The sequence below is a fragment of the Phaseolus vulgaris genome, chromosome 10 (assembly GCF_051622355.1).
Source record: "Phaseolus vulgaris cultivar YP4 chromosome 10, ASM5162235v1, whole genome shotgun sequence".
NCBI classification, from domain to species: Eukaryota; Viridiplantae; Streptophyta; class Magnoliopsida; order Fabales; family Fabaceae; genus Phaseolus; species Phaseolus vulgaris.
In genome coordinates, this window is record NC_143507.1 from 11,060,403 (window position 1) to 11,074,512 (window position 14,110).

The 14,110-nt window shown below is 34.7% G+C and overlaps 1 pseudogene; it reads right to left on the reverse strand.

The window, feature by feature from the left end:
• Positions 1–10,150: 10,150 nt before the first annotated feature.
• LOC150024221 (uncharacterized) lies at positions 10,151–10,813 on the reverse strand (annotated as a pseudogene).
• Positions 10,814–14,110: the final 3,297 nt, after the last annotated feature.

The window sequence follows — 14,110 nt, forward strand, 5'->3', positions numbered from 1 at the left end:
ACAGCCTTGATAGGTACCACACTCGTAGGAATAGGCGTGTCAGTAATCGCCTGAACAAAAGGCATAGGGAATACACGAGGCGGCGTCGCCGGCACGACCTCTTCAGCTACGGGACGCCCTTGCTGCTCCTGAAGAGCTTGACGCAGCTCCTCAGTCACCTTGCTGAGCTCATCATTCCTGGCCCGAGAGGCAGCCAGGTCCTCATGCATTCTCGCCTGCTCTATGCGCGAGGCTTCCACAGTTGCCTGCAACGAGCGCATAATCTCTACCATCTGCGCCATGGTCATGGCGACGGTGCCTTCAGCAGCGACGGGCGCAACTGGACTTGAACAATTGCTTCTCATTTTTCTCATGAAACTTAGCGAATCACAGAATGCAGCGAACAACACTTACTTCAGCTACGATCGATTCAGCGATCAATCGGAAAAACTTGTGCGAAACTCCGCGAGAAAATTCAAGAACACCGCGAACCTCCAAAGAAACCTGCAACTCCACCGGAAACCACCGCTTCCTCCACGAAAAACCGAACGAAACAAAGAACTCAAACTCCACCGAACAAAACTCGCGCAATCAGCAGAAAACTTCACTTCACCGAACAAAAATCCAAACGAACGGTGAAAAACGCGAAATCACCGAACAAATCTCAAACGAACCGCGAACAGTGGTTGCACCAACACACAACCACGCGGAAAACTACGAAAACCTCCAAGAACTCACGCTGCGGATGGGAACAAGATTTACACGGCCCCACGGTGAGCGCCTGATGATCCTGCCTGTTGACCGGAACGCTAGAACCTGCCTCGTCAAAGGATCGACGTGTGCACCGTTTCTAACCTCCGTCCTTCCTCAAGATCCACCTCAAGAACCTGCAAAGGAACAGAGCGGCGCCGCTGCGGCCAATCGCACTCCAACGCCCAAGTCAGTGACAAAACCACCAAATACTAAGAGCAAGAACACTCAGGAAATCTCAAGGAACCGTGCAATGTTCTCTCTCACAGTATGCTCAAGAACTCGCAAGCGTAAAGAGTATAATCTGAACGTGCGTACCTCAGAAAGTTCGTTGAGAACTCTTATATACCTGGTCACTTTTTCTCTCCTGGCAGTTACAGACCTAGACACGTGGCTCGCATCCAGTCGTACACGTGCCATCATCTGGAGCCTCCTTGACTTGGGTGCTGCTTCTACTCTCATTTGGCTAAGTTACTTATGCATGGTGCTGCCCAGTGCATAGCTAACTTGGGAGTGCGATCTCTTCTGGGATTGGCGAGTTAGGGTGCCTTCATACACCTTCCCTGTGGTCTCGCCGGCCGCCTTCATAATCTGCACTACCTTCATCTTCGGCGATGTGCTTGCTCTGGCGATCTCCAATCACTTGGTCGCCTGAATTATCATCTAGCGACTTCATCTTCAACTGGGCGATCGCCAACTTAATAACTGGCGACTGCACGAGCCCCCGACTTCTTTCCCTTCTGCAAACCTGGCGCCTTGTCAACAAGCCTACACTGTAGCTTGGTGCCACGTCATCACTTCCGACTACCAGGGCGGTACAGTCAATATTATAATTAATTATTTCTTTTTATAAAATTAATTTCTATTTAATAATTTTTTTAAATACTTGTTAATTAATTTAACTAATTTATTTTACTTATTTTCTCTTTTACACTTTTTTATCATTAATAAATAAATAAAATTAAATGAGACATTGCAAAGTGTTCCAACTCTTTTTTATATAAAATTGTCTAAGACCTGTTCAACATCTACTCATAAATGATTTCAAAACACATTACAATATAAACCTACATTTAACCTAAATTTAAACTTCCATGATTTTCTCCAAGATTGCGCACAGGTGGAAAACTTAGGTAACGACAGAGATGCACAAGCATAACCTACAACATCTCTTAAACAATAATAAAGGACTTTCATTTTGCAAGAAATGCACCAAGCTATTTTCAAACAATTCTCACATTCAATGTAGGGGCAAATAATGTTGTTTTCCATCTCACTTTATTGGGTTTAGATTCATATTACAAATTTTATTATAATTGTAACACAATAAAGATGTGTCATCTTGACTTGATTAATATAATTTAATTTTATAATTTTTAATTAAAAAATTCTTAGTTTTTTCTTAAAAATTAATTTCATGAATAAAAAGTCATTGAAAATGAAATAAGAAATGAAAAACATATTAAAACAATATCATTAAATAAAATTAAGTTTATCATACATTAAAGTTTTTATTAATATTTGACTTTAAAAAGTATGCATGTATAGGCCATGTTATTAATGTGCTTTCTTTTCATTTTAAAACTTTGGTTGTTTCAAAATTTTAAAACTATTTTAAAATAAATAATTACAATCGATAACTAAAATATAGATAATCAATTAGATTTTTAATTTAAAAATTATTTATTAATAATAATAAAAAATTAAATTTTAATAATTTATTTAACCTCTAACGTAATATTTAATTTAGTTAATATATAAATTAATTATTTTTATCGATAAAATTAATTTTTATTTAACATTTTTTTTAGTGTTCCTCTTTGATTTGTATTGGTTATGTAACTTGAATACTGAACCTGTACATACCATTATCGTCTGTATAATACTTATGTATTGTTTCAAATTACCATAGATGAATAATACGTGTGTGTGTGTGTGAGAGAGAGAGAGAGGATTTAATATTCTGATTAATTCTTTTCTTTTGACAATAACTTTTGTTGTTGAGTGTGTTCTCAGCTTCAGTGCCCTTTCTTTTTGCACATGCAGAATAATAATCCTTGTAATTGTTCTTATCCTAAACGATAACTTAAGGTGTTTTGAAAAAGAAAAATAAAAATCTACACACTTATCCGTTTTTCTCTATATTCTAAAGTATGTGCAAAGGTTGACCCAAAAACCTCAATGGAATTTAAAAATAAAAAAGATTGCTGGCTAACGTTTGTTAATGTCGTTTATTAGTAAATTTTTGTGAGTGTTTTTACGCAGTCACATAAGCATTATATGTATTACTGTCTAGTGTAAATTGAGATTAAAATTACAAAAAAAAAATACATTCCCCCCTGCAAGTTTAATATAATTAGTTAAATAATAAAAAATGTAATTCTCCAATAACAATTCATTTTTTAATCAAACTAAAATCAATCTATTTTGATAATTATATAAATTTATTATTTAAAAAGTTAAATAAACTTGAACTAATTAATTTATTATTTATTAAAGTAAATTATACTAATCAGTTGTGAAGTTTTGGAAAATTATAATTTATTTCTATACATACTCTAATTTTGTTTAAAATACTATATACTAGTTCTACATTACATCAACTCCCCAAGTGTTTGTAAAACATTACACTATTTACACCTATAAAAGAGGAAATGTTTTTGTAATTTTATTAAGGGTAAAATGTTACAAATTTTAGATAATTTTCTCAATGATTTGATGATATTTTTTTATTAGTAATACCTTCAATTAGTAATTTGAATTTGAAATCTAGTACAACAAAAAACAATTGAAACTAATCCCATAGAATGCTAGCCTTCGTCCGCGTTTCTATTATTTTTTGAAACCTAAATAAAGAAATACTAAGGAAATAAATGAATTAAAATAAATTTATTTTTTGTGGGTTTGAGTCAGTAGGATTTTTTTCAAATCTTAAAAAAGGCTTTTACCAAATAGTTATGAAAGATAAAATCAGTTATAAAAGATTTTATTTTATTTTTTCTCAATAAAAAAATTATTTATCATTAAATTTAATATCACATTGTCTTTTAATTGAAGAAATATATTAAAACCATAAATGTTTTGAGGTTGATAAGGTTAAGTTTAAAAGAATTCTCTTCCTCCTTAGTCAATGAAGGAAAAAGCTCTTGTTCTATTATTGCAGGCATATGGCAGTTGAGGTTGTGTTGCAGGATACCAGGATCATTAGAGGAGGCTTTGGAGGAAAGGGATGTTGTTCGAGCTTTGATTTCAGTAAACCAGGTTTGAATCACATTGAGCGGAAGATTTCTGTCATGGGACTAGAGGAGACTAAGAGGAATAAAGTGTTGCAACAAGATCAAGATCTATTAGGTAGGTTTAACCACATCAGGGATCTTTTTTGGTTATGTGATTCCTTAAGCACAAATCTCTCAAAGAGAAGGAAATAATTCATTGAGGTGTTGCAGAAGAAGTATTAGAGGAGTTGTTTAGACCGCTTTTGATGTTGCTGCTTTACACATAAATGGGTAGGTAATAGGCAGTAGGAATGTTTAGATATGTTTTTACTTATATCTAGGTAGAAATAATACAAGGTAATTGTAATATGTTTTGCAGCACTTTGTCTTTGCTTAAATGGTGTACTTTTGGTTTGTAAGACTTATAGCATATGATACTTTTGTAACAACGTAAATAAAATTAGAGAAGCCCCCCCACCCCTCACCCCCCACGATTTTTCTATCTTTCTTCCTTCTCTCTCCATCTCTCCAACCCTCTCCCTTCTCTCTTCATTTCTCACTCCATACATAATCTTTTTTAGAATTTGATCGAACCACGTTGTAGCTGAGGAGTTAAGGAATATTTCAACCTGATCAGATTTTCAAACAGAGTAAGTTCATTTTTTTTTCTAAAAATTCTTTATTCTCTGTTTTTCCTTAGAATTTAGTCATCAATTTTGGTGGGGTCAATTGAGAAGAGTAATCCTCTCAACTTATTGTACTATTTACTGAATTTTTGTTTTGCTTGGATAACTTACATTAGGCTCTTATATCTTGAAGTTTATCTAGAGTGAGGGGATAAAATTCTAGAGGTTGCTTGTAAAGCAAGCAATTAAGGTAAGGGAAGCTAACTTTAATTTCTATAGCACCCTAGGCTAGAAGATCTAGATGTGAAGGGAACGTGGTTGTTGTGTGCAAGGAGGGTGGGTAGGCTTTGTGGGATTCAAAGTTGTTGATCAAGAGTGATCAAGGGCTTTGAAGAATCCAAATCCAAGTGTTTGATGCAAGGCTGGAGTTACTGTTGTGTTTGGGGTGGGATCTGGGTAGTTTAAAAGTGTAATCCACTCTTTGTTGAATCTAAAGCTAATGTGTTTTAAAACCTTTTTGAATTTAAGTGTTTTTCAAACTAAGTGAAAAACAACCTGTTGTTTTGTCGAAACAACCGATTGTTTTACTCTTAGGTGTTTTTGAAAAGGTTGAAAATTGTTTTGGTTGGTTGACTTGCTGTCAAACCAAAACAATCGATTCTTTCGTGGTTTCAATCGATTTTTTCTTTGAAAATCCTAACAAAATTCTGTTTTGGTGATTGAATGTGCTTTAAATGATTTCCAACTGAATACGCTCCTTCATTAAATGCTTTGACCAATCTTTGAAAAGTATAAAAGGTTTGTTTATGTTTTAAAACAAATAAGTGAAATAGATTTGAGTTTTTTCAGTTGTGAGAAAGATTGCTTTCAAGTTTTGAACATTCACATCAAGCTTTGGGTTTTCTCAAGAAAGAGTGGAATAGGATTGCATCTGTATTGATTTCAGATTGTTCTGTAAACAAGTGTAATTCTTTCTGAATCTTCTGTAATTCTGGTGTTATTGCCAAGGAGTGTTGTGTGTTCTTGAGGTGATCAAGATTAATACTTTTGGTGTGTGTTGTGCCAAAGTGAGTGTGTTTCTTGAAGGGTTCAAGGTCACTACTTTGGTGGTTTGTGTGTAATCTGTTTTGATTGCTTAGTGGATTACCCAGTGGCTTCTGGGGACTGGATGTAGCTCTTGGTTTAAGAGTGAACCAGTATAAATTGTTGGTGTATCTCTTTCTTCCCTTAAACTCATTTAAATTCAGTTGTTATTGCTTTACTGGTATAAACAACCGATTGTTTTTTTGGTGCTTTGCTGTTTTGTGCTTAAATGCTTAAATTCTTGGCTAACTGAAATTCTGATCTGGATTCACACAAAGGATTTTGTTCAAGCTGAAAAAGTTTCCAAAAACCCCTCTTAAACAATTCACCCCCCCCCCCCCCCTCTCGTTTAAGGCCATATATTCTAACAGAAGTCACCACTTTGTGTGTGGTGTTTGTGTAATCTGTGATTGATTGCATAGTGAAAACTCAGTGGTTTGACTGAGGACTGGATGTAGCTCTATGATTGAGCGAACCAGTATAATCTCTGTGTGTAATTCTCTCTATCTCATCTCTTATTAAACTATTTGTAATTTCTGCTGTCATAAATAATCGGTTAAATCACAACTTTAACCGATTGAATTTCTGATTCCAGTTTCTGTTTGACTATTGAATTGGTTTTTTGAACTGCTTTTCTGTGTTGTTTGTTAAAGCTTCATTCTAAGCAAAGTATTTGTGAAAATAGTTCAAAAACAATTTCCCCCCCCCCCCCCTTGTTGTAGCCATCAAACCTAACAATTGGCATCAAGAGTAAGGTTCTTGAAAGTTATTCAAGTTTTTTATTTCTGGTTTTTTGAAAATATTTTGATGGCTGATAAAATGCCCTTTGGGGAAGGAGCCTCAATAAACAGGCCACCTTTGTTTTATGTAGTCAATTACCAATTTCAGAATGTTAGAATGAATATTTTTATACATTCAACCGACAAAGGCATTTGGGAATCAATTGAAAATGGTCCTTTTGTACCTCCAGTTAAGAAAGATGATGTTTTAGTTGATAAACCTTCATCTGAATGGATAGAGGCAGAATCTAAGAAAGCTAAATTTTATTGGATAGTTAAGAACATTATAACATATGCTTTAAGTAGTGATGAATTTTTCAGGGTTTCGCAATGTAGCTCGACCAAAGAAATGTGAGACATCTTGGAGGTCACACATGAAGGCACAAATGATGTAAAGAGAGCTAGGAAGCATGCTCTGATCCAGGAGTATGAACTCTTCAGAATGCAGAAGGGAGAATCAATATGTGATGTGCAAAAGAGGTTCTCTCACATTGTGAATCACCTTATAAGCCTTGGTAAGAAGTTTGATGAAGAGGAACTCAACATCAAGGTTAATACACTCCCCTGCAAGTTTTATATAATTAGTTAAATAATAAAAAATGTAATTCTCCAACTGTTGACTAGATTTAAGGATGTTCATAGGTTCACTTCAATTACAGAATGAATTCATACAGATTTATAGTATAATAACAATTCATTTTTTAATCAAACTAAAATCAATCTATTTTGATAATTATATAAATTTATTATTTAAAAAATTTAATAAACTTGAACTAATTAATTTATTATTTATTAAAGTAAATTATACTAATCAGTTGTGAAGTTTTGGAAATTATAATTTATTTCTATACATACTCTAATTTTTTTTTAAAATACTATACTAGTTCTACATTACATCAACTCCCCAAGTGTTTGTAAAACATTACACTATTTACACTTTTAAAAGAGGAAATGTTTTTGTAATTTTATTAAGGGTAAACTGTTACAAATTTTAGATAATTTTCTCAATGATTTGATGATATTTTTTTATTAGTAATACCTTCAATTAGTAATTTGAATTTGAAATCTAGTACAACAAAAAACAATTGAAACTAATCCCATAGAATGCTAGCCTTCGTCCGCGTTTCTATTATTTTTTGAAACCTAAATAAAGAAATACTGAGGAAATAAATGAATTAAAATAAATTTATTTTTTTGTGGGTTTGAGTCCGTAGGATATTTTTCAAATCTTAAAAAAGGATTTTACCAAATAGTTTATGAAAGATAAAATCAGTTATAAAAAATTTTATTCAATAAAAAAATTAAAAAATTATTTATCATTAAATTTAATATCACATTGTCTTTTAATTGAAGAAATATATTAAAACCATAAATGTTTTGAGGTTGATAAGGTTAAGTTTAAAACTTCTTCCTTAGTCAATGAAGGAAAAAACTCTTGTTATATTATTGCTGGCATATGGCAGTTGAGGTTGTGTTGCAGGATACCAGGATCATTGGAGGAGGTTTTAGAGGAAAGGGATGTTGTTTGAGCTCTGATTTCAGTAAACCAGGTTTGAATCACACTGAGCGGAAGATTTCTGTCATGGGACTACAGGAGACTAAGAGAAATAAAGTGTTACAGCAAGGTGAAGATCTATTAGGTAGGTTTAACAACATCAGAGATCTTTTTTGGTTATGTGGTTCCTTAAGCACAAATCTCTCAAAGAGAAGGAAATAATTCATTAAGGTGCAACAGAAGAAGTATTAAAAGAGTTGTTTAGACCGCTTTTGATGTTGCTACTTTACACATAAATGGCTAGGTAATAGGCAGTAGGAATGTTTAGATATGTTTTTACTTATATCTAGGTAGAGATAATACAAGATAATTGTAATATGTTTTGCAGCACTTTGTCTTTGCTTAAATGGTGTACTTTTGGTTTGTAAGAATTATAGCATATGATACATTTGTAACAACGTAAATAAAAATAGAGAAGCCCCCCCACCCCCCACGATTTTTCTTTCTTTCTTCCTTCTCTCTCAATCTCTCCAACCCTCTCCCTTCTCTCTTCATTTCTCACTCCATACATCATCTTTTTAGAATCTGATCGAACCACGTTGTAGTTGAGGAGTTAAGGAATGTTTCTACCTGATCAGATTTTCAAATAGAGTAAGTTCATTTTTTTTTTCGAAACATCCTTTATTCTTTGTTTTTCCTTAGAATTTAGTCATCAATTTTGGTGGGGTCAGTTGAGAAGAGTAATCCTCTCAACTTATTGTACTATTTACTAAATTTATGTTTTGCTTGGATAACTTGCATTAGGCTCTTATATCTTGAAGTGTATCTAGAGTGAGGGGATAAAATTCTAGAGGTTGCTTGTAAATCAAGCAATTAAGGTAAGGGAAGCTAACTTTAATTTCTATAGCACCCTAGGCTAGAAGATCTAGATGTGAAGGGGGCGTGGTCCCAATATTCAATTTCTTTTCCACGGATGTTGTGTGTTTATATCTTGTGTTGTTTGTTTATATATTATTTAAACTTGTAGAAATATTAGATTTTGATGGTTTAGTATTTAAGTGTTGTTTTTTTAATGTTAAATAGATTTCTGAATGTTGTCGATCTCATTTTAAATGATAGTGTATGATGAAAATGGTATGGAATTTAATTCATACATTTGGGATAATACATGGACTAATGTTTGTTTGTGTATTAAGTATTTATGCCTATGTGGTAACAGAGATCTCTGAGTTTCATTGATGATCTAAGTCACATAGACTAAGATATCAGGTGGTGAGAAGCTGATGGGGGAGTTCATGCACACCGTGACATATGAGATGCACGACTTGAGTTGTATTGAACTTACCCTGATCCTTTCTCTTGGATTCGATGATAATCTTTGGATCAGGTGTTAGACTCTGGTAGGACTTACTTAATACGGGTCTTCCAGAAGGCGTTAATTGTTATTATGTTTGTTGAATATCCTGGATGTGTAGATCCATGTGAGATCTATGTGATTTTTTTTTATGTTGAGATTTGAAGAAGATTCAATAATTGAGAAATTGATCCATGTAATTAGGTTTTCTCTTTTGATTTAATTGTGTATATTATAAAATTTTATTTTCACTAGCTTACCCTTGTTTTTCTTGCTATGTTGTGAACTGTGATAATTGTACTATGTACACGAGCATATGATCATATGATCATATAGGTGTCAAATGGTCTGTAAGGCTTTAGGATGTTGTTTTGAAACTTAGATTGTAAATATTTGTATTTCTATAAGATCTAATCATGTATTGGGAATGTTTTGAAAAACTTTAAGCTTGTATAGAAATATGTAGAACTTGTATTGTAATAGTTAGATGTATTTTTGTGGTATTACATTTAATGGTATCAGAGTTGTTCATCCTTAGGATAACCTAAGGGTAGTGGGTTTATTTTGTTTCTCCAATGTGGAGAATCCATAATCGCGCCAACATGTGCAGAGATTTGTAGTTGATAAAGTCCGTGAGACTCACATCTGGTGCCAATCATCCGTCCCGAACTTTGGTTTTGTAAAGAAACTGAATCTTTGGTAAAAGAAATAACACAACCAAGGGAACGAGTGAGGCGACTAATGGATAATAAGTTAAATGGAGACCTAGGGACATAAAGAACATTGTCAATAGATAAAGAGGGAAAAAGATTAATAGTACCAACACCATGTGATGGTACCCTATATCCATTGGCCATGGTAATTGAAGGTAAATAACTCGTAGTAGATAGGGAAGAGAAAAAAAATTGATTACCAGTAATGTGATCTGTGGCACCTGAATCTAGAACCCAAGGGCCAAGGGAAGTGGAGTGAGTGAGGCCAACAAAAGATGTACCTGAATGTGCAACAAAAGTTGTCGAACTAGGGTTCTGACGATCCTCATACCATTTAAGAAATTCATTGAAAATAACAAGCTGGCCTGAGGTATCAATTGAAGTATGGTCAGGAGCAGTTTGAGCAACCGCAACAGATTTAGGAGGACAACCATGTAAAGCATAACATCTGTCAATTTTGTGGCCAAGTTTGCCACAATGGTCACACTTGTGACACCCTTTGTCCGACTTGTGAGGGTGATTACGATCATTATGTTGAGAGACTAAAGCAGAAGAGTCATTAACATGAGACGTTATATCAGTGGTGTGATTACCTGGCACACGCACAAGGGTAGAACAAGTGGAAGTAAAATTGGGCACGATAGGAGATCCCAAAATTTGATCACGAACATGAGAATAATCATTAGGAAGGACATATAAACCCAATAACATGAAGAACTTGGATCTTTGTTCTAGTTCTTGAGAAGGAGTGGGGGCAGGAGGTAATAACTCATTAAAATCATGAAGAAGAGCATGAAGTTCACCCAGATATTCCGCCATTGTACCATCCAGATGCTTGGGAGCAACAACTGTGAGGAGATTTTGACACACACCATAAAGACGTTGAGTATCATTGTTGTATAATAATTTTTCTTGTTCCCAAACTTATGAACATGTCTCATAGGTACGAAAAAATTGTTTTAAAAATGAGAAAAATGATAGATTTGATAACAATGCATAATTGAGCATCAATTTTCAACCAACAGGAAACCTCATTTTCAACAACATTAGGACAGGTAAGATAATCAACATAACCTTGACCCTTAAGCCATAATTTAATATATGAGGCCCAAGTGTCATAATTGGTTCAATCCAATTTGTCAATGGAAAGATGAACATTGACATAATTAGTATAAATAGACGAATCTGGCATAATGGCAGCGAAAGAAGCCATAGTGGTAGTGGCAACGGAAGAAGCCAGAGTGACAGAGGAAGCGAAAGAGGCCATAGAGGATAAGGACAAATCCAGTCACTAGTTAATTGGCGGCAGCAGCAAAGTTGAAGTCTTCGGCATCGTCTCCAGCGATGATTTCGGCAACGTCTCAAGCGACGGTTTCAACAAGATTCCGGCGACGGTTTCGACAAGAGACTGGCGGCAGCTCCGACGAGGGTCCGACGAGGCGGTGGGGCAATGGCTAGAAAATTCCAGTGAATAGTGGGTTCGCCAATAAAAATTGAACCCTGACTCTATGCTCTAGATACCATATTAAAGGAAAAGAAAGAATATGGTAAATTTGTATATTGAACACATAAGGTTATGTTTATATAGGAAAAGAAACATATGGGCTAAGCCCATTACATAAATATGAAATATCTAACAATATCTATAATATCTCATAATATCTAATAATATCTAATCATATCTAACAGGATGCAAAGATTAGAAGAGACTTAAGAGAGACAAGATAAAGAAAGGAGATGGAAGCCTAGAAGAGCTACTGGACATCATATGCACTATGGGATTCAAGAAGAAGAAGAAGATTGGAGAGTGCACAATTTTGAAGAATGGCACCATCAACACCAACCACCAAAGACTTCTTTTCCTTTTGTTAAATTACCTAGTTTTAGTGGGGAAGTGAACCCAATTTGTATTTAGTATGGGAAGCTATGATAGAACAAATCTTTATTGTGTATGAGGTCGAAGAGGACCAAAATGTTAAGTTAGCTTCCCTAGAATTTTTAGACTATGCCATGCAATGGTGGCATCAAACTGTGATGGACATTGGGCTAAACAAGAGGTCAACCATGATCTATTGGAGTGATTTAAAGTTATGCATTCGCGCGCAGTTTGTTCCTCCTCATTATAGGAAGGAACTCTTGTTGAAGCTCCAACGGCTTCATCAAGGACCTAGGATGGTAGATGAATACTTTAAGCACTTAGAAACCACTTTGACTAAAATTAATATGCGTTATAGTGAAGCGTCAAAGATAGTTAGGTTTGTGAGTGGTTTAAGGAGAGAAATTCAAGATATTGTAGAGTTATATGAGTACTCTTCTTTAGAGCAATTGGTTCACCTAGCCATCAAGGTGGAATCACAACTTTTGAAGAAAAAAAATAAAAAATACTCATAATGATGCCTTTTACAAATCCCCATGGAAGGATAAAAATAAATTCTACAAAAACTTTTCCTTCCAATTTTTCAAAAGAAACCACTTCTCACCATATAGTTTCTAAAGACAAACCTTCCACCTCTACCCCCAAGTCACCCACCAAAACCTCAAGTATATAATGTTTTAAATGTTTAGGTTTTGGGCACATAACTGCCAATTGTCCAACCAAAAGAACAATGATGGTAAAAGGGGGAGTTGTAGTGAGTGAACATAGTTCCCAATCCTCAAGATCTGACTCCCCTACCTCTTCAAGAAGCCTAAATGAGGAAGATTATGAGTTACTATGTGAGTTGATTTTTGATTGGCACATTTTATAGGCTACTATTTTGTTTAGGCTTTTTGAATTTAACAAATATGGTGAGAAACCCAAAGAAGATTCCCACTGGACACAACCTTAACCAAGTGGTTAAGTAAGTGTGCAGGTTCACTTCTAGAGGGCAAAGAGAAAAAACACAAATATGGTGACAATGATAAAGATAACTTGCGGAATTAAATGAACACAAAGATGAAGATAACAAGATAATAACCGAAATTAAAAGGACATGAGATTATAATGGAGAAAAGAAAAGTGGCGCAAAAGAAGAACATAAAAGAGAAAAGATGAAAAGGATGAAGAAAGCTTATGGAGAATGGGTAATGAAGCATGCCACTTGGAGGATGGGTTACTCCAAGATAAGTGGTGAAGAACCGCCACTTGAAGTGTACACACACTCAAGATAAGACCCTTTAGGAGAGAACACTCAAGCCTCGCTAAACACTCATGCAAAGTTTCTTTAGTATTTCCAAATTCAATGTGTCAAATACATGAGGCAAGGCACTCTATTTATAGGAGAGAGTGTCTTGGAGAGCAATATAGAGGGGTAAGAGTGTCATTTGTGAGAAACCTTTTAGAAGGTAGGTCAAAGTGGAGTGCCTCCCAAGCTAGCCTACATCTTCGAAGGTTAAGGGGCAGTTTTGGAAAAGGGTTTCTAGAAGCTAGGTTTTTGGTGGGTTTGACACAAGCCCAATATTATACTAAGTACACCCTATTTTATATTTATTCTTCTAATTGCACCCCTAAAGTGAGCCTAATTTATTTACATACACTTGTCTTGTGAAAAGAATAGAAGGAAAAACATCTGATATTCTGGTTTGTGTCTGGTTGTTCTTTTGTTGAGGCTCTCTTGAGGTTTGGTGGGGCTTGGTCTTGTATGCTGAGATGATTGTCCTAATTGTGAAGTGTTTGTTGTGTCCTTGGTCATTTACTTGTCCATATGGTTTGTATCATACCTTGTGAAGGTGATTGGTTAGTAGTAAGGCTCATGCTTAGCCAAACTCAAAAACCTTTTGATGAAAGTCAAAGGCAAAATATTTTTCATACAAGATACCTTATTAATAACAAATTATGTTCATTAATTATAAATGGGGGTAGTTTCACAAATGTGACAAAAGGCAAAATATTTTTCATACAAGATGCCTTATTAATAACAAATTATGTTCATTAATTATAAATGGGGGTAGTTTCACAAATGTGGCAAGTACAAGAGTGGTGGATAAACTTGGATTAACCACCATCTCTCATACAAAGCCCTACAAATTACAATGGCTTAGTGAAGAGGGAGAAATAATTGTCAATAAACAAGTCCTCGGAGTTTTCTCCATTGGAAAATATAAAGATGAGGTATTGTTTGATGTTGTGTGAATGGA